General features: G+C 38.5%; 1 protein-coding gene across 7 annotated transcripts in view; it reads left to right on the top strand.

Moving 5' to 3' along the window:
* The window catches only part of TBL1X (transducin beta like 1 X-linked), a 203517-nt gene that overhangs the window by 97800 nt on the left and 84817 nt on the right, over positions 1-20900 (top strand). For 5 of the 7 annotated variants that reach the window (XM_052773754.1, XM_052773751.1, XM_052773753.1 and 2 more), the window contains one exon: positions 10640-10747. The exons of 1 other annotated variant lie outside the window; for it this stretch is intronic. The gene's annotated coding sequence lies outside the window, so the exon portion shown is untranslated. Of the gene's footprint in view, positions 1-10639; positions 10748-20900 lie in introns of those variants that run through there. One more of the 7 variants, XM_052773757.1, reaches the window with a different exon arrangement.

Genomic DNA, 20900 nt, shown 5'->3' with positions numbered 1-20900 from the left:
TCTTAGCTGCATTTTTCATATCTAGACAGTATAACCTATTACTGTTTGTCATGTGTTTTAATCGGGGGAAGATTACAATTCACATAGTTAAACTGTAATTTAATTTAATATAAATCGTTTTTACTCCTCTAGCTCTACAAGTAATTTAGGTAAAAGGAAAAGGTAATGTTGGAAGGTAATCTGCAGTATAACAAAAACATTCTGTGTCTTTAGTCATCAGTCTTCAGCTTTGTTATAGTTGCTTAACCAGCATAAACTTTGTATGATCAGAAAGAGTATCTCATGTTTGATACCTTTAAGACTTTGGATATGTCTGGATTCAATATACAAGTTTGTGCCCTTACATTTCTTATGAAGCTCCTTATTTTCTAAGTAAATAGCACAACAAGCATATGTAATTTTAATAGGGAGAGATTATTATTTTAGTATCATAAGATAATTCAGGTTGGGAGGGACTTCGGGAGGTCTCTAGCTCAACACCTGACTCAAGCAGGGCCAGCTCTGGGGTTAGACCCCACTCTTCTGGGTTTGGTCCAGTCAGGAGTCCAAAGATGGAGACTGCGCAGAAGTTGTCTTGCAAGAAAATCCAGTATCTTTCTAACGCTGAAGATAGTAGTTACTGAATATAAAAATCTAATTTTCAAATAGATATTACAAATAACTGTTCTGTTTGCAGATCACTGTATTAGGTCACTTCTGTCATGCTTTTTATAACAGCCATTTATTTACACTCATAAAACCGTCTGCATTTTTGCAGTATCTGACTGCTTAGCATGCCATGTCCTTCCAAGTATACACTACCTACCATACAAAGTATGGTAGTTAGTGGAGTATGTCTCCAGCTGTAAGTTTTATTCTTAGACGATTCCTCTCTTCTCCTCAAACTCTTTTCTTCTGCTTCTGTTAAAAAAAACGGAAGTGCAACTATTTATCTACAAAGGTGCCATATATTTGCCTCTGGCTTAAAATAAAGGGAAGAATCTGTTTATGTAATAATTTTGGAAGTGCTTTAAAGAGTTGTTACTTACCTCAAGAGTTAAAGAATTGTCTCAAATGAGAAATAATACCCAGGAAATTCAGCTTCACTGACATGACAATAAAGCAAGCTTTTTCATAAAGCATACAAATGAAGGTAATGTTACATTCCCTGCCTGGCAAAGATGGTTTCTTACTTAGGAAATTCATGACCATGATCTGTTTTATTAAAAATGGCTAAAAGCAGGAGAAGATTTTTCAATATTTTTTACTTCAAAATGTTCTTTTGATTAGACCTGATGTTTGTTCTGCTCAGTACCACTGCCTTTCAAAGCAGTCTGTGGAAACAGGAGTGTGAAATTTGGCATTTCATGTGAAAGTATGACTGACAAGTGTTGAGATTCGTATGGTTCAGGGCAGCCCTCGCTCAGGATACTGTCTGCTCTTTTGTAGAAGTAGAAAATACACTGAACAGAGAAGATGAAGCTGGGAAGGAAGCGGATGGCTTTGAATGACAGGGAAGTTGGCTGGCTGATGTGAAAGTGTCAGTGTCTCTGGGATGAAACTGAGGTTTCTGCTCCTGGGTTCAAGTGAAAAAATCTCAAACAGCTCAGTATTTAATACCCTCTAGGTACTTTACCAGACAGTGTAAAAACCTGTGACTGCATTTTCAAAAATCGAGTCTGGTAATGCCCGAGTAGTTGCTGTTCCTTGGCCCTGGTCTGAGATGGATGGTTGGTCTTGATCCAGGGAAGTACTGGCTGTACCTCATCTTGCTGCTGGTTGATTCATAAGCTAAATGAGTTTCTGATTGCTGAATATATTTTAATTATGTCTTTCATAGTGTAATATTTAAGTACAGCTTTTGTAGTCACTCTTTGGAATTGAATTCATACTAAGGGCCATCTTTGCAGGTAAAGGGATGAGGCTATGGGTTAACTTTAACTTGCAGTACTGGTTTTAAGAGAATTCATGAATGTTGACTGTCAGCTTTACAACAAGCATATGGGTTAGGCTCATGTAGAAGTAGTACAAGGAGTCATTTGTTCTTGTTTTATTGCTTTGTGATATCAAGATTTTCTGTGTCCATGATGACAACATCCAGGGGAAATAACCTGATGAAACAATGCTACCATTCTAGCTGGGTTCTGGTGATTCCAAGCCAGAATTTTGACTGCAGTATAATGGGTCTAGAAGAAGAGCACCTTTTAAAACCTCTCTTTTTCTAGATCTCCTCAGTGGCCATTACCAGCTTTGTCCCTTTTTATTTCCTGTCCCACAAGTTGTTAGAAACGAAGCACGGCAGTATAACATCCTAGATTAATTTTTTTCATTGTTTAAAAGAATTTAATGAGAATTTAGCATTTTTACAATTACTTCATTTCAACAGCATGGCACGTTTTGGAAGACGCCTGTAGTCCCCAAAATTTCAGACCCTGCAGGGGTCCATTTATTGGGACCTGTCTGAAAATAAAAGCCACAGGGATACAACAATAAAATAGTTTTCGTTACAACATTAGAAAACTCTGCCTAAGAAATTAATTTTTTCTTTTTACTTTTGTGAAAATTCTCTAGCAGCTTGCGATGTGCGTACTTCTGTGGCAGCATGATGTTCAATTCATGTCTATTTACATGTAATTCAAACAGCTTTAAAGTATCTTTTGTCACCTATTGTTCAGAAGGATGTACAAGAAGTAAATAGTATGGAGAAATTTTTGCTTGACAGCTATAGTCAGGCCATCTTCAGGAAGGATACCCCGCAAACGATCCTCTTATCCAAACTTCAGAAAACTTTTGAATGGCTGGAAGACTTCCAAAAGTCCTTTCAGTGTTTGTGTGTTTCCCTGTTATTTTTGGCATCGTACAGTTCCATAATGCATACATTTTGTTTCCATTTTCTGCCTGATAGCTCCAGCATTTTATACTTAGTGGGCTAATCAAACAAATAACATTGTTCAGTACTGGGAAGAGATGAATGTGTTATATGTCTGGTTCTCTCCCCACTCTAAATAATGCAGGTTTTTTTCTTTACAAAAATGTACCAGATAAGGAACGAACCAAAATGTTGGCTTGAGAAATATTATTAGTAGAATGGGTCCATAGTACCAGTGATTCAGTCATCTGTCAGCCTGATAAATGGATTAGTGTAAGAGGTGTTCCAGTGGGGAAATGCAGCCCATAGGGCTTCCAGCTAATTATATTTAAGTTGTTTAGTACTGCTGGGAAGCAGCATCCAGGCAATTACTGAAAGCTTTGATGCAGTGTGCACTATTAGAGTGTGTGTTCAGAAACTCATTACCCTTTCGTGCTTGTGTTGGATGGATTCTAGGAAGCTGACATGAAACAGAGAGCAGGAATCAATAACTAGAAAGGCATTTTAGTTAGCTTCTGATCCATTTCCTGATTCAGCAGCTTCTAGCCTAGAGTGTTTCATACAATTGCTGTAATGTAAGGGGAAAATCCGATTTAAATATATTAATTACCATATATACGCATCTGGTTGTGTAGCTGAAGTTCCACCCAAGATGAAGTTACAAAAGGTCCTTTGGGGACAAGCCGCTCCCCAAATCCCTTGTGGCATGTCCAGAGTGCCTGCCATCTCTGTTCCTAGTAAGTTGATCGTAGTCATTTCTCGTAAAGCCTGACCTTGCAACGGTTATTTATGCCTCCGCAACATCAAGATTATATTACCGCAGTGCCCATTGTATCCCACCTTCAAAATTTCTTGGAAACTACAGCTAATCCAAAATGAAGCTGATGATACTGACTGCACATATTGAACCTTGTTTAAGAAAATGATGCTAGCTCTGTGTTTGCCGCGTGCTGCAATTCACATTACTGATGCACCTTGAGAAAACTGTACACACTTTGCATCATCCAAATGTGAGAAACAACAAATCCTTTCACGTACTTGCTCTGCAGTTGGGTGCCTCCAAGGTGTGCATGCTGAAAGCAGTGCAGTATTTGCACAACTGGGGGCCAAAGACTTGAAAGTTCATTTCTTAGGTTAGAATGACAAGATCTACTTGGGGCAAAAGTTACATGAATTAAACTAAATTGTGTGGCTTTCTTTTTAAGCTTGCACTTACTTTTAAATCAGTTAATGGTGACTGTTAGGGCAATGCAGAGGAGAGTACATTTCTTCTTTTCTGTTTCTTCTTCTATGCTTTTGCCTGAGGTAGAGCTAAATAGACAAACGAGAGGATTACAGTTCAGTGCTTCTGAAGGGGATAATTCTTTCCCACCTACCTGCAGTATCACAGATTTAATAATTAAGTGCTTTTCTTTATGTTTCCATCACAACAGTCCTAGACGTGCTGTCCTTTTTGTTTCAAGTTTTGTAAAGTTCAGCAGAAATCTCATGAGTTACTGTCAAGAGAGAAGTATTTTTTTTAAATCTGGACTTGTTAATGAGAAAAACAGCATTTGGTTTGCCTGAGGGTTGATAAAATAAATGTTGTGCTATTTTATATGTGTATATATTTCTGATAAAAGAAATATCAGAGTTGCTGTGTTGAAGGCCACAGCACCCATGAATCTGTGTAGTGTAAAAAATCCTCTTAGAGTACTAAGCATTTTCAGTATTGGTACCTGCCTTGGTTACTGACAGCTGAGCTATCCATAAATTCATTATTAGTGCTGAAAGTACTGGCCTGTCAAATAATGGTAGATAGTTCATATATCTCCTGTTTCCGAAACTATTACGCATGACAGAGAGAATATCTACTACACTGAAATACACTGCTGAAGCAGAAGAAAGCTAAAGCTGTTGAAACGTCTGTGCAGGCAAAGCGTTGACTGTGGTAAATGATTTTGAGAGTCAATGCTGTAACTGTGGCTTCCAGTCTGGCTCTACAATTGGTTGTATTGAGTTACTGTTCAGGATGCTAAGAGTTAATTTATCTCTGAAGGAGTCTGCATAAAAGGGGTGGCAGAATATAGCCAAATTAGCGAGACTGTGCTTCTGAAATTCTTAATTTCATGATGTCCACTAGCTTTGAGAGAGTTAGTTAAGATGAAACATGAAAAATTTGTACTTGCAGTTTTGTGTTCCCTTGAGACAGTTGCTTCAAAGTGACAGCCCAGGGTCTGTGAGCTGCACCTGAAAGACTGCTGTATTCTGGGGAGAGGCTCTCAAGTCTAAGTATTTTAAGTTTTTCTGGGAAGACAGGGGTTATTTCTGAGGGTTTTTTGTTGCTTTGGCTCAGATTTTACCATGGGAAAACTTTTTGCACTAGTACTATAATGAATATTTATTTCAAAGATGACTCTCTGATTTCTGACTGACTCATGACTTTGTTTCCTTTGTCAAATCTGAGCATTCATCTATGGTAGATTTAAAATAAAAAAACCCTCTTCTAAAATCCTTTAGAGGCAGCGGCTATGGGAGAAAGATAGATACATAAGTGTCTAGAGAGGAAATTTTTTATCATAGGTAGCCATTAAATAGTATTTATTTATTTATTCTGTAAGACCTTAGGGCAAATACAGTAATATGCAGGCATTGTGTGGGTTTTTCTGAACAGAGATTGCAGTTCCAGCGCATACGTATGCTGTGGAAACACGATAGAGAAACACAGCACGTTGCGTTGTGTTGAAAATGGTGGTCCTGGTTTTGGATCCACATGACAGCAGTGTTATCCATGATCCTTGTACAGACTAATTGCTGGTCATGCCCCAGGGGTAGCCACAGCTGTGGTTATACCGCTGTCATTATATTTATATATAATGTTAACCCATAAAGAAACTAAAAACCCAGCACATCAGCAGAAGTTTTGTAAATGTTGGAATGTTCTCTTCACTGATTCATACACTTTTTAGGAATTGCTTTAGAAAAAAACATTTGAGGTTATTTTTTGCAGAAGGGTGGCATAATTATTGATGTCCTGTTGGAATCTTCCATATAGTCCTGGTTTACTATGAGTGTAATCCCCCAAGGGTTGTTTGAAAATATTAAAGCTGTTTATCAATTTGAAAGAAAGCAAAATACTCATGTGCACGAGGTATCCTGCATTTCCTTCCCAGTGAAATCTTTCAAAAATGCTTTTGTAGTTCAGTGTCTGTTGAAGGTGGCTTATTTATCATTTAAACTCTCCTGTGTCTTTAAAAGCCAGAATGGAGGGGGATAATAAATTAGTCACCCAATTAACGTTTTTTTATTATGGAGCAGTGTTAAGAGAAATGTGATAGAATACTGGTTTGGTTTCTCTTCATCTATGTTCTTTAGTAAAAAGATACAAAACGATTTAGTTGGAACTATGCAGAAATAGTGTTTAAACATGAATCAAATGGGAAAATATTAAAGTATCTAAATCTATTTAGAGGAATTTAGTAGGATTTACAACAACATCTTCCTAAATGATGTGACTAATTACTCTGAGTTTAAATCAAGAGTAAATCTACTATACTATTTAGGTGCTCTTACCCCTAGTCACCTGCACAGCTGATAATTTCAAGTGCCTCCTATAAATCTGGCCCCCAATTTCAGCTTCCTAAAGTCATGCAGGTGCCTGCAAAAGGAAATCTACATATGAAACAGTGGACAAATGCAGTATTTCATTTATGGCCTACTAAGGGCAGCACCAAATTCAGGCCTCCTTTAAGCGAATATCATTTTATTGACTTTCCAACATAAATGGTGCTGTGCAACTTGGCACTGACACTGAGCTTGTACTCTGCCGTGTCCCGGCAGGCAGCTGCTGACTGGCACTGTGGGGACAGGGATGAAAGGCAACATTAGTATTCTTCAGTTAAATTTGCACTTCTGATATTAGCAGGGCTTTTTGTATCAACTGCTTTCGTGTGAGTTGGTGTCAGGGTTTTCCATGGTTTTGCTTCACGGAGGTTGTGTCCGATGGAGTAGCTGAGAGATAAGGAGATTGATGGACGTATTTGCATTGCTTGGCTGACTTTTGTGTTTCCAAAAGTAGTGCAGCATCCAAAGTCAAACCCAGTGTACCAGATTTTCAATTAGTGAAAATTAATGAAATTTTTTAACTATTATTTTTGATTGATATTTAAAGATGGTTACATTTCTTGGCAGCTTAGCAGCCCAGGGCGTAGCAACAGCACTAATGCTAGCTAAACTGACACTTCCAATATCCTTCCTTATCTTTGCTTAAGGGACGAAATTTTTAAGGTTGCTAACTATGACAGCAGTTCAGTGTGACGTTTAGGCCATTTCGTGATCTTGCTTCCTTTTCTTCTCCCATTCCCGCTTTTGTGAGAAGCCCGTGTTACTTGTGTGCCCGGAGTAAGGCTGCTGTTGGCAGGGAGAGAGCTGGAAGCGCGGTGCTGCAGGGCCACAGCAGCACCTGGACTTTAGCCGAGGTGGGGAACCGCTTGTGTGACCCACTGAAATACCCCAGTAGGAAGCTTTTTCTGCCCAGAAAGCTTACTGCCTGCAGGGACAGGACTGGCAAGTAGTTAGTAACACAAAGCACTGTTACTCGTTGCTCTACGCCTGTGGAATGGAGGCGCAGATTCAGAGAGCAGCGTTCGTATTGCTTGCCTTCGGTCATCTCACCGATGCCCCGAATGACCCTTGCGAAGAGAGCTCCTGCTACTGCTCTCCTGTGACAGAGTCCTTTCAGCTCATGGAGGAAATAATAGGCTTCCTAAATTAGATGCCAGAATATTATTCACAGCAGAATTTAGTCTTCCTGTCTCTGGAAGGATGGTTGTAATTCTCTGACTCCACATATGGCCTGAACACACACCCACTCTCTCACTATATGTGTGTGTATATGCGCATATGTGTCACTAAGTATGTGCTAGCACCAGCAACTTAGCGTGCACAGCACTCACCACCACCCAGTGTTTTAGTTACAAAGCTAGGCAATTGTTTCGGATCATAGCATACTTAATTTATGACCAGGAAGAGACAACTGCATCACCTGATCTCCTTTTCTCCGTGTTGCAAACCTTGCCTATCTGTATGAAACCCAGTAACTTGTATATGACTACAGGATAACTTATATTTTCACAAAAATCCGTCTTCTAGGAAAGTCCCACTAAACCTTGATATCAACAAATGGAGAATCTCTGCATTCTCCTTTTGATAGCTGCACTAATGGTTAGTCACAGGTGATGAAAAGCATGGGCTTTATTTCTCATTTGAATTTGGTGTCAGCTTGCAGATACTGATGTTTTTTATGTATACCTTTTGCTAGATTAACAAGCCAGTTGGTACTTAGTATTTTCTCCCCGTGAAAATACTTAGGTGCTGTAATCAGATCATCTGTCTTTTTTTTTTAATAAATAGTACAAGTTGAACTCTCCAGATATTTCATATTAAAGTATTTTCTACAGTGCTGTAATCACTTTTGCAGCTGTATTCTGTCATCTGTGGTGGTTTTATTTTTCAGTTTCTTTCTAAATTGTGGAGACCTTAATCTTATTGTAAGTAGTGATAGGTTGTAATGTTAATAAAGTTTAAAAAACATTTCTGTCTTTGCATACTGTTTATTTCAAAGCTTGTATTAGCACTTAGTTCTGTATGAGTCTAGATTTTAAAACTTTCTTATTGTTGAGTAAAGCCTTATGGGTAGGGGCATCTGCTAGCATGACAAATTATTACAACCATCCACATGTATGGTCTCACTCAATCGGTAGGGGACATCTATGTTACTTTTAAGTGTCACTGGCAGTTATGGCTAATAAAATAGTAATAAAGAAATCATATGTTTTAATCTCTAATTTGTCTCTTTGCTTCATTCTTGAAAATCATTTATTTACTTGGCTTTAGTCTTCACACAAAAAACTTTCAGTAGATAGCCAGTATGAACGTTTTTACCAAAACATTGTCTGGCAAGGTAACCAAAGCCAGTCTTACTGTAGGATTCGATTAGCTCTTCCAGCCGGTGTTACCAGTGCTGCCTGTGTGGGTACCTTCTGCCTGCTCTGTAGCAACGTGGGAAGATGAATGGCCTTTAAGTGATCCTGTCACTGATAAAAGCGACCGGTGATCCAGTATATAAGATTTGTAAACAGAGCAAATGAAAACATGGTCCAATCAATTTATGAGTGTAATTATGACAGAGAATTAATACAATTTCTTCAATAACAATACTTCCATCTACAGTGCTACAATATGAGTATCTGGTATTCTACAGTGTCCTTTAAGCTCCATGAATCTTGCAGAAGCCTTCAGCACAGATGAGCCAGTTATTTTCCTGGTATTTGTCATCAGAGCAGCCTCAGTAGGTGTTAGTTGCTGTTGCATAGCATAATGTCAGAGTACTGAATAGAGATAATTTTAATATAATAATGCTCTTAACAATCTTCCCATAAGATGTGGAGAAGTTGTAACAGAGAAATCCTCTAATTGTTGCTTAGATTTTCAGATTTTATATTTACACAGAGTTACGCTTCTTGAGTATATTATGTTTTGCATAAACATAACATGCTCCACAGAGAGATGAGATGGGAGACAATTCAAAGATAAGATGGAGGAATGACAACAGTCATCTCAGAATGCCGTCTGAGATTTAGATAGGTAATTATATAGGTAGCCAGGTAGATGGAGGTTCATACACATTCAGTAGACAAACTCAGAAGAACTATGGACTCCTAGCTGATGTATTGTTAATACTTTGTGATGCTTAAATAGTCATTTCTTGTCCCTTGTATAATCATTCACCTCTGATTAGAATAGTTATAAGTCTTTCTCAGGTGAGTAGTTGTATTTGGTTAGATGGTGTACTTGTCTCACAGTGATGTAAATGAGAACATGTTGTAGAACTGCAGACTGAGAATTAGAGCTGCATTTATGAAAGCTTCTTCCGATGATGTGTTTAAATATGTTATTTATTAAATTGATTATATCATAAAATGATCCTTAATGTATGGTTTTAAAAGCTATTGGACATTTGTGTGGAAGAGTATAATTAATTTAAAAAGTCTCCAATGAATATCTCATTTCACTTTATGGCATTTAATTATTAGATTATATAGACAAAAAACTAAGCATAAGACTTAAGGCTTGAAATGCAGGAGTAGGAAACTAGTCAAGATACATGCCGGTCGAATGGCAGAGGAAATACGAAATAAGGCTTTACTCTTCATGCTCGATGGCAGGCATGGAAAAGTCTGCAAATAGGTTTATTATTGCAGAAGAATGCCAGGCTATCTTTCATGTTTGATTTTCATAAATGCTTTCCTTTAGACTCTCCCCCAAAAACATACAGGAAGGTAATTTCTTTGGCCTACTTCTTTTTGCACAGAAGTGACGCTCAATCAATTCCCACTGGAAGCTTTCTCAGGGAGCACTGCTGTGTGTCCCCCGCTGTTCTGAGGCAGCACGCTGGCGTTTCAGCCCTGTGCTCAGCGGCGGTTCTGGATGAATTGCTTGCTGATGTTACACTTGACCAAAGAGGCTGAAAATTGTTGAGCCAAGCTCAGGGTGTATTAGGATTCTTCCAGGTTCCTGAAAAAGTGCACAGCTTTGCAAAGCACTCAGATGCTGTAAGTCGCTGGGGCTTGCCCTTGCCTCTCTAACTCTTTCTGTGGCAAGTGTTGGGTTTTCTCCTCTTACGGTTCTGCCAAAGCTCCTAACTGGGGAGCTAGTACCTTGGCGAACGCCCAAAGCAAAAGGAGTCAAATGCTCGTGTTTTGATGAGGTGATGGAAACTGGCTTGACGGGTACCTCTGTCTCTCATTGCAGCCCTCTCAGCTGTCAGATGCGGTGATCTCCATGGTAACTCAAACCCCCAGACTCTTGACAGCAGCCTGCGAGGAGCAGCATTCAGCAGCTCAAGGGTCTCACGACCAGGTAAGCCAAAAGTAATCACCAAACAAGAGCTTACCTCGGGTGTGCGGTTTCCTATCCAGCTGCCTTTCAGGCTTTTCCATGGTGAAGCCACGCATGCAGATAGTTCCTGTGTATATACATGATGATGTACTTCTACCGGTGCTGTCATTTAAGGCTACGGCAGTCCAGGTCTCTCAAATGGAGATATTTGACAAGAAGACTACATTTACTCAGGGTTGTTTTTTACGCTACAGCTTGAAGAGCCACCATGTAGCAAAGCAAAGAAGTACTGTACAATTCTTTAAGTGGCTTCGGTGTTAAGTAATTGCTATGGTAGGAAATAACCCCAAAAAACATCAGTGGTAAGATCTGTGTTACCCCTGTACCTACACCACTGTCAGTACTGCTCAGTCACTAACATTAGGCCTGAGCTCTCTGACCCTCCTGGAACAGACGAGAGACTGTTTCTGTGTTCATGTAACATTTATTGGTACTCTGCAGCCTGTTCGAATTGCTGCTGTGCTCTTTTCACACAACTTTTTAAATCCCTTGCTGTGCTAATAACAGCATGTGGGGCATTCTGGTGAACATCTTAAGGAGGTACAGAGATCTTGCCCTTTTTTGGTGAATTATGGAGAAAACATCAAGCAAAACCAAGATCTTTGCCATCTTGGGAAAACAATGCGGGGGCTATACAGCTGTATTCACTATTCCGCTATCACTAATGCTGTGAATGAGAGTAGTATCTCTGGTCTTTTGCACTTACATGTGTGGGGGTTTTATTACTCCTTTTTGTTGTAAGGTTTCACTGGTATTTGTATTGAATTGTTTCTGTACCATGAAGATGGTATTTATTTTCTAAGTCCTTGGTTTCTATGCACTGTTTTCTGGCTATTACATGCATTCTTTCTTTCTTTCTTGCTACGTAAGTCCACTTGGCTGTAATACACTGTCCCATCTTACAAAGCAATCCGTATTACTCTGAATAACCACTCTGCTACTCTTATTAACCAATCTGACATTTTTTGTGCCATAACTGCTATCAACAATATTTACTTTTGTATCATTGATGATACTCTTAGATAATGTGGAGCTAATACTGGATGATTTTATTGGAGTAATGTAGAGCACTCTTCTTCAATTAGTATTTCCTGTTAACAGCTACTGTTTCATATCTATATCTTAATCACATTTGACGATAGTGATAATAATTTCTTACTCTGAATGTTGTGTGGCTGTAAGCTAACTGCTGTTCAAAAGTCTGCGTGTTTCATTTATGGAGTAACTTCTATTGACCACAGTTCGTAACTTTATCAGATGATTAAATCAAACTTTCTGTTTTACCACCAAGGTTCTATAAAGTGGTGTTGACTGGCATCGAGTTTTATTCGTGTCATTTCCCAGTGAATTTATCCTTTATCAGTTTGCTGGTTATTTTGCCTGAGATTAATAATGGCTTAGAGCTCTATAATTACTGAGATCATACCGCTAACCATCTTCAAATATTGGCAGAAAATGCTAGCAGTGTTAGTGAATTTCTCTGGTGTTCCAAAATGTATTGAAAATTAGCATCATTGAAATGCTACTCTTGCAAACACTTTTAGGACTCTAAGGCACAAATTATCTGGGTGTGCTAATTTAAAGTTGTCTTTTAACATTCATTTTGGTTACTAATGGCCTCCTTATCTGTAAAAATGCTTTTTTTCTACTTACAGAGAAGAAAATACATGTTGGTTGTTTGGGTTTTTTAGCATAGCATGTTTGTATTCTTTTAGAACATGAATCAGAACTTGGAGGCCCTCTGCTTTCTTGTCTGTTTTCTTTAGCCCAAAATTTCCTATTTGAAGTAATTTCTAGCTGAGGTGTTTTGGGTTTTTTTTAATATGTAAATGTACATTTCAGTTTAATTGCACCCTTAAGCCAGAATTAGAGTATGATTTTTTGTCACAGGTTGCCTTTTTTTGGACTATTTAATAGTGGCCTTTGGTCCCTGGTAGCACTGGGGTAGGGAGAGTCCTTCCACATTTTCATCTCTGTACTTTCTCGCAAATGCAGAATTTTCCTCTAGTGTACTGGGCCAATTAACTTCCATGCTTGTGAATAACTAAACTTTACATATTGAATGCGCAGGCCCAGAGTGTAACTAACCTTCCGGTATTTGAAAAGGTATTCTAGGAATAAAATTAGGGAGCACCTGATGTGTTACTGCTGACTGCATGGCATTTCTAGCTTAAATCTCTCAGGTGGACATCCTTCGTAGTTCTTTTCATGTTTTACAAATACATACTTAAGGAGCAGATCATCCAGTTCTCTGATACGGTTTGGTGGTTTGCTTTATCTTGTATTACCAACAGTATATCCTCCTGGGATCTGCTAGCATATTGTCTATATGAATTCAAGAGCTTTTACCCCTGGCTTATCAGTAACTCTGAGAGATAATGGTGCCAGTAATGTAGAGTACCATCTTCTATTTCTTTTTCTCTGGCTCTCTGTTCCTGAAAAGTTAGAAGTACTGATTTTAATGTTTTAATAGTGGAGATCTTCCCAACAGTTTAAAGTGATAGCAACTCTACAGAACATCTCCTCCTAAACAAGACTTTATGGCCTCTCCTGCCTGTTTCCTTGGCTTCTGATTCCTCTCTCCACTCAGGTATCCATATGTAGGGTTGAGTTTGCATTGCATCTGTTTCTGTAACACCTCCCCGTTAGCTTAAGAAGCTTTTTGCCTGCCCTAGGTTGTCGTTATCCAAAGAGAGTAACCACATGTCGGTGAGATGAAGCTTATTCCCTAAATATAGGGCTCCTTCTCGCCATGGATGCAAATTGCTGTTCCGAAGGCCAGAACCTCTCAACTTTTCACCAGATATGTAGCCAATAATTGATCATCAGTCTTTTTACTTTCTGTCACTCTGAAGATCAGGCAGATCTCCAGGATCTCTTTCATATTTTCCTTCTGAAACATACAGCTGGCCTTACGCTAGCCAGAGATTTTGTAACAGGGAGTGGCGGTACATGTTTTAGCACTTTTCCATCTCATAGTAACACTGGGACTTTTCCTCTGCGCAAGAGAATGTCTCTAACCAGTCTAGGGTGAAGACAGAGCCAATACAGGTAGAAAATGTCAGGTTTCAAAGAAAGAAGCTCTAGGAAATTTTCATGTAACTTCCTGGCATTAAACGTTGTAGAAACTCCTTGTTGGATTTTGGAGAGTTGTTAGGAGCAGCGGTGTAAATCTGCTTGTGCGGTTCTGTAACGATCACTTATCTGGACCAGTCAGAGGAAACCCAAAAGCAGAGAAAAACATGAAGATTTTACAAAGTTAGTAATTGTTTTTAGTGGATCTTCCCTTGTGCCTGGGAATGGACCACCAAAATTGCTTTGGTCCTCTGTTTTACTAGTTTAGTTGCCTGAGCTAGGGCAACAATTTTTACATGATGAGTGTCAGACCACTTTAGTACTTTCTACTAGGTAGGCACCTAAATTATTGCCCCAAGTTAGTAGCGGCTTTTGAAAATCATGGCCAAAATCACTATCAAGACTAATAAAAATATGTTTTAACAACATACAGTCATGTTAATTTTGTCCCAGGAATTCTTACTGTTATTGTTTATTGTTCATATGATGGGGGTGACAGTGACAAGAGGCTGACTATATCAAGATCATGTGTGATATGTTGTATGAATGCATAGGGAATTATAGTATCTTGACTAGAAAACCTTAGAGTGTCAAAACCAAGATGAAACAGAGAGATGAGGCAAAATTAGATGTGGAAACATGAAGAGTTGGGGGAGTTCAGTTAGAAACAGTAGGAGTATGCATATGATACCTAGGAAAAAACAGATCACCCTTTACTAGTTTGATGTATGAATTGGTTACTTTGAATTTAAGAATGAGATGGATAGGATGTAAGTGGAAGGTATTTTAAACATACCAGCTGATATGCTGAACAAGTTTCTGTTGTTCAAGGAGCTTGGAACGGGTGCAGTTTGAGAATGTCACAAATGAAATGTGATAGTGCAAGTTGTGACTATTTTTGGTAGAAGTGCACAGGCACAGATTAACATAAGAAAATGTTCAGTATTCTTTTTGAAAAATATTTCCAGAACAGTATTTTTTCAGAAACATTTCAGAAGCATTCATTTGGTGTGACTGAGAAGAATGTTTCATCACATCTGGGTGTTTTGGGTTTGTGTGGTGGGGTTTTGGTATGGGGTGAGGGGCCGCAGGGCCGGCTCCTGTGAGAAGCTGCTGGAAGCTCCCCCGGCTCCAAGCCGGACCCGCCGCTGGCCCAGGCTGAGCCCGTCAGTGACAGTGGAAACACCTGTGGGAGAGCAGATTTAAGAGGGGAAACCTGCAGGGAGTGGGAGAGGAACCCCTGTGCCGTCCCCTGTCCCCCCCAGCCATGGAGGGGAGCGGGGGAGCAGATGCCCACCTGCAGCCCGGGGAGAGAGGAGCCCACGCCGGAGCAGGGGGATGGATGCCCCCCAAGATGGCCGGGGCTCCGTGGGGAAGCCCGCGCTGGAGCAGGCTGGGACTGAAGGACTGCAGCCCGCGGGAAGGACCCACACCAGGGAAGTTTGTGAGGAACTGCAGCCCGTGGGAAGGACTCGCCTTGGAGGGGGGAGGAGGGAGAGAGAACTGGTAGTGGAGTCGAGCCGGGAAGGAGGGAGGGCTGGGGGGAAGGTGTTCTAAGATTCGGTTTTACTTCCCCATTATCCTTTGTTTTGATTTGATTGGTAGTAAATTAAATTGATGTTGTTTCTTCCCCAAGTTGAGCCTGTCTTTTGCCCGTGCCCATAAGTGGTGAGTGATCTCTCCCAGTTCTTATCTCGACCCGTGAGCCTTTCTTTATATTTTCTCCTCCTCATCCCACGGGGGCCGGGGAGGAGGAGTGAGCGAGCGGCTTCATGGTGCTTTGTTACTGGCTGGGCTTAAACCATGACAGTAGGTCAACATTAAGATGGTTGGTTTTGATGAAATGTGCGTCTTCTTTTTGCATAAGAACAACACTGAATTTTGTACAAGGAAAGTAAAAGAAAATATCATCAAAGAGTTGACTTGCAAGTGCATGAGTTTGAAAAGTAGTACAATACACCTGTGCATGCTTGTTCCTTAACAACTTCTATAATTTGTTTATGATTATTGATTTTTAATGTTTTTTGGGTTTTTTTAATTTATTTAGAACTTTATGAATGGTATTGCACAGGCAGAGAGAGAAGCTTTCCGTATGGTAACAACAGATGCTGTCGGCACTAGATCCCACCAAATCATTTTGTTGGTCAGTTTGATTTATGAACTAGAAAAATCAAACTACTTTTAAACAATATCCTTTATAATTCTTGGGTTTAGTTAATAAACTCTGTATTGATTTTGATTTCTAAAATTGTTTTTCAAGTATTGTCAACAAATAATATGGCACCTGTGGGCCTACACATGAACTATTCCCTTTGACTACTCAGCATTCATTATTCATAGTGTGTGGTTATTCTTAAAAGTCACATGGCATTGTGTCTGTTCACTGAAAAATAGTGAACTGTTGTCATAGTATTTTTTAAAATAGGCATATTTTAAAATAACATAAAAATAAACATTCTTTAAATTTGCAGCTGTTTCAAGGCTAAAGCAGAGTTTTATTTATATATTCCCTGATACTTCTCTTGCTACTTGGTGAATCATAGTTAACTGAACTCTGGTTTTATTCATGAAATACTACTTACTTTATCGGTATTTTTTGACCTTTCAGCCAAGTCAGAAGAAAGTGTATCTAGCTAGAACATAAACTTGTCTATTGGGTAACAATTTTTTATGCCTTTACATTGTGCTGGAGAGATGAGGAAACTACTGTTCCAGTCACAGCCAACTTCTAAGATACTTGCTTCAAGCCTTCCTTTTACATGGTAGCATTTTAAACTACTGCTAATGGAATAAGATTATAGCTCTTTTTTTAGAATTATTTTTTAAAAGTTTTTTCTTTAACATAGCTATGGTTCCAAGGAAGGTTTTCGATGCTAGTGAGGAAAGGCTTGAGGATGCTAGCATTCCAAAATAAGATGGTAAAATGCATTACCCTTTGGTTTTTAAACTAAGCTGGTGATTATTTATTATTTAACTCTGACCTTTTAGGACTGGGCTGTGACAATCCTGTACTCTCTCTCCTTTCATTGTAGAGCACATTAGGATACCACATTCACCGTGCCAGTCGCTTGAAAGTGCTAGTAATAGATATGCAGACTGGAGAAAGACAATTTTTGTTGTAATTGTTAAATGTATAATTAGCTTACCTGGAGTGCCAGATTAAGTGAAAGTGCATACCTCCATGAGCATACCACCCTGCCACAGGGTGGGTAAGAGTAGAGCTCTGCATTGCCCAAAACTGCGCCTGTGAGTTTGTTCAGCACAAACTTCACGCAGGCAAACAGTTCTTCTTCATCCACCTGAAATCTGCTTAACCTGGGCAGAACGGCAGAAATTTGCCCGGGTCAGTGAATTCAGCTTAGGCTGCAGCACTCTTGGAAAACTCAGGTATGTCCTCATACATGTACCACACAAACACTGTGCGTGTAGGACATTCCAGAGACATAGTGTCTTCTGCAAACTACCTATAACGAGGGACTGTGTATGTGCAATAAATATGCTGCTTCCCAAATAGAATTAGGACAGTTTTCCTCTGAAGAAGAATAGGATTTTCTGCTTTTTAAAGGTTGGTTCAATTGATGCTTTTGTTTTAAACTGAATTCTTTCATCACATTATGCTGTAGAAATGGAATTACTACAGGCAGTCTAGTTAAACATACTCCTAAATATCTGAACGCTCATGCAGTCATCCCACACAGAAACAGAACATGTAATATAATTGTTCTTTCAATAAATTGTTTCTCTCTAAATTAAGCCTTGGAGATGTACAGGATCTGTATCGCTATTTATGTTTTTGTATGAGCTGTTCATACCTGAACTGCTTTGATTTAATGGAACATGAATATAATTCATGGATAAGCATACTGTTACATAGATACTACATGCTAAAGATTTGGGCCCAAAAACATCAGTTAATTTCACAAGAATTTTTGTCTTCAGGCAGCCTGTGAGTATTTTCACATGATACTTTACTGTCTAATCTTCACTCTGAATGCTGTAAGTGAAAAGAAATAAAATCATTATTTTTTCTCAAAAGTTTACTTATCTATAGTAGTGAGAGTTAAGTCTAGTTCTTCAGTGTGAACTGGTGAGATTTCACATATAATTAATCAAAATGGGATTACAAGCATGTTATCGCTGATACTACATTTTTACTTATACACCAAGGTCACAGGAGTACAGTTGGCTTTGTAATGGAGTACCTTGGCCCAAGCTTTTCTTTCATAAATGTGGTTATATTGACTTAGTAAAGTTATGGTAACGGTGTAGTTGGAGAGTGAATGATGACCACAGAAAAAGCTGTGGTGATTTAAGCTATTACAGAGCCCGCACCTGAACCGAAAGAGCGCACACTTGAGTGTCCCTGACTGTTTCAGCACAAAGTCCGTTTCCAGCCAGCTCTTGAAGTCTGATAAAACGTACTGGGGTGTTCAAACTTTAAAGAATGCAAGGAGAGATCAGACAGTCTTTTGCTCTGGTTCAGCTGTGAGGGACAGTAAACTCCAGTTATGGAGCAGAGGCAAACGGCTGCAGCGCACCCGGTTTTACATCGCCGCAACCATTTGTGCAGTATGTCTCAAAATAGTATTTGTATTGTCTTGAGCAAAGCTCATTCCTTTTGAATAATCCATATTGTGTTCAGACCTTCACACGTGAGATGGCTTCCCTGGGTTGTATAGTGCTGTATCTTCTAGTAAATGTTTCAGGAGATTGGGTTAATATGGCTGTTACCTACTCAGAAAATATATGGGGAACAAAGTGGGTTTGTAATTTTTGTTTTATCTGAGATGGTTAACTTTTTTTATTGGTTACTCTCTGAGCTACAACATAAATTAGTAAGCATCCCAAGTCTTTGTCACATGAATTGTGTTTATCGTCAACTTAAATCAATTTAAATAAGCTTAGTTCAACTGATACATGCAGAAATTAATTTCCCTTTTATCTAGCCTGCTTCCAGTCCTAATAAACAGAATAATCAATCATGGGTGCCGCCTGCTATAGCATGATTGTATGATCAAGGAAATGCAAAATTATATAATGATTCATCTTAATTGTTTTTACATTCTTTGATAGAAAATAGAAAAAAAAAACTTTCTTTTTTTAGTTTGTAAATTTAAAGAATTATTGCATTCAACATTGTAAAACTAATTTAAAAAAATATAAGCTATTTTTGATTCTCCACGACACAGAAAAGATGCCAGTCTGACTCAGAATTCTTCATAAACAAAAAGGCAATGATACCATTTTTTTAAGAGTTTGTACTGTAGTGATCTATATTCATCCTTATTGGTAATAGCTGGTCTGAGTCCACTGGCACCTTTCTTACTGATTCCAGTGAGTCCAAGACACTGGCTAGGCATTTTCTCTCTTTGTTGAAATGTAAAGTGCCAAGCAAAACCTGAGGTTAGCTTCATGGTAGATACTAGAAAAAAAAAAAACAGTTAAAGCTTCCCTTTAGGTTACTGTTTGAGAGCCTCCTTAATAGATTGGCTACATCGCGTACCTTATTCCCCCACGGAACTGGAACTGGCTTGCAAATGAAACAATACTTTTATGCTGAACTATTTACACTATATATTAATTGTCTGTGATCTTTTAATTATATACATAAATATTATATCACGCATATCATAACTTCTGTCTAGATAGGCAATTATGAAAAATGTGTAATATGTGAAAAATGTGACACTTGCAATTTGTTTACAGTAATATTTTACAGCTGTTTAGTGTACTTTTGCCTTTACCAACCAATTCTTCCTTTTGCAGTTGCAAAAGGCATTAAAGCAAACTTGCGTTCTAGCTGGTTTATCTAAAAATGCGTGTTCAGACTATGTCCCATTAAGTGTAGTTGACAAGATTAGAAAAACAGCAGTCTGTCTTAAGAAGTATTCCTGCCATACTAGTTAATGGCAATTTCTGGACTGTTAGGTCAGAAATACTGTTCCAGATCAAGGTATAGCAAGGGCTTGCTTCAAAACAGTATGTAAATACATCCTGAGCAGTCAAATGCTGCTTTTGGTATTTTCGCTTAAGGATGCTGCTGCTGTTTCTGCCTCTTCTGCTCAACACTGATAGCAAAACAAAATTAGTTTGGAGAAATCTTGGTGTAATTCAAGTGTAGCTGCTGGCTTTTATACAGGAATTGAATCATATAACTCAAACTAGACTTTAAGCATGTTAATCATCTTGCCTTAATATTAATAAGTTCAATGTTAAATACCTGCTTAATATTAGAATATCTTCTTATGTCTGTAGAGAAATGAAATGCAGAAAATATGCTTATTTGTCCTTTGAGCTTTCAAGTTGTGAACGTTGTTCCAAAAAAGATTTGACATGAATACGTTCTGACATTGAGATGAGTCTTTTCCTCTGTATTAAAAATTGAGCATCATCATGCAAAAATAATAATCCTTTTACTGGCACAAAAGAAGGGTGTAGTGCATCTTTTTGAATAAACATTGTAATTTGGCCTTAAATGAAACCATCTCTCCTTGTTACTTATGTGATTCCATTCCATGAATACAGATAATAAATATCTCTGGTCATTTGAGGCTTCAAGATTTGACTTGAATTTGCTTCAAGATTTGACCTTAAACGTAAAGTAATCCCATGTTTTAAAAATATATTACTTTAGGTTTTAGCACAGTAACCTCATTTTACACCGCCAGTTTCATGATTTTTTTTTTTTTTTGCAAATTCTTTATTTTTTTGAGCCAAAAGTTCAGCTGTGATAAAATATGACTAAAGCTAAAGTTGGTATCTGATATGCCAGGAGGTCTTTCCAGCCATGTTTTCCCAAAACATTGCTTCAAACCTTTCCAGATTGTACAATGTCAGTCCAATATTTTTGTTCATTTCATTCTTTTAAACAACTCTAGCTGTACATCAAACTATTAGTCATAGTGCGATGATTCTGTTTTAAACAATTTGTGTTGATAAATCTCTATTTAGTAGTAAACCGGAGAAACTGTTTTCCCTTTTCATGTATGCATTCGATTTCTCTCTAGATACTGATAGATTTTTGCGAGGTTATCTGCTT

The sequence above is a fragment of the Harpia harpyja genome, chromosome 22, assembly GCF_026419915.1.
Source record: "Harpia harpyja isolate bHarHar1 chromosome 22, bHarHar1 primary haplotype, whole genome shotgun sequence".
In the NCBI taxonomy this organism is placed as follows: Eukaryota; Metazoa; Chordata; class Aves; order Accipitriformes; family Accipitridae; genus Harpia; species Harpia harpyja.
Note: the sequence above shows the minus strand (reverse complement) of the source record. Positions and strands in the feature narration are given on the sequence as shown.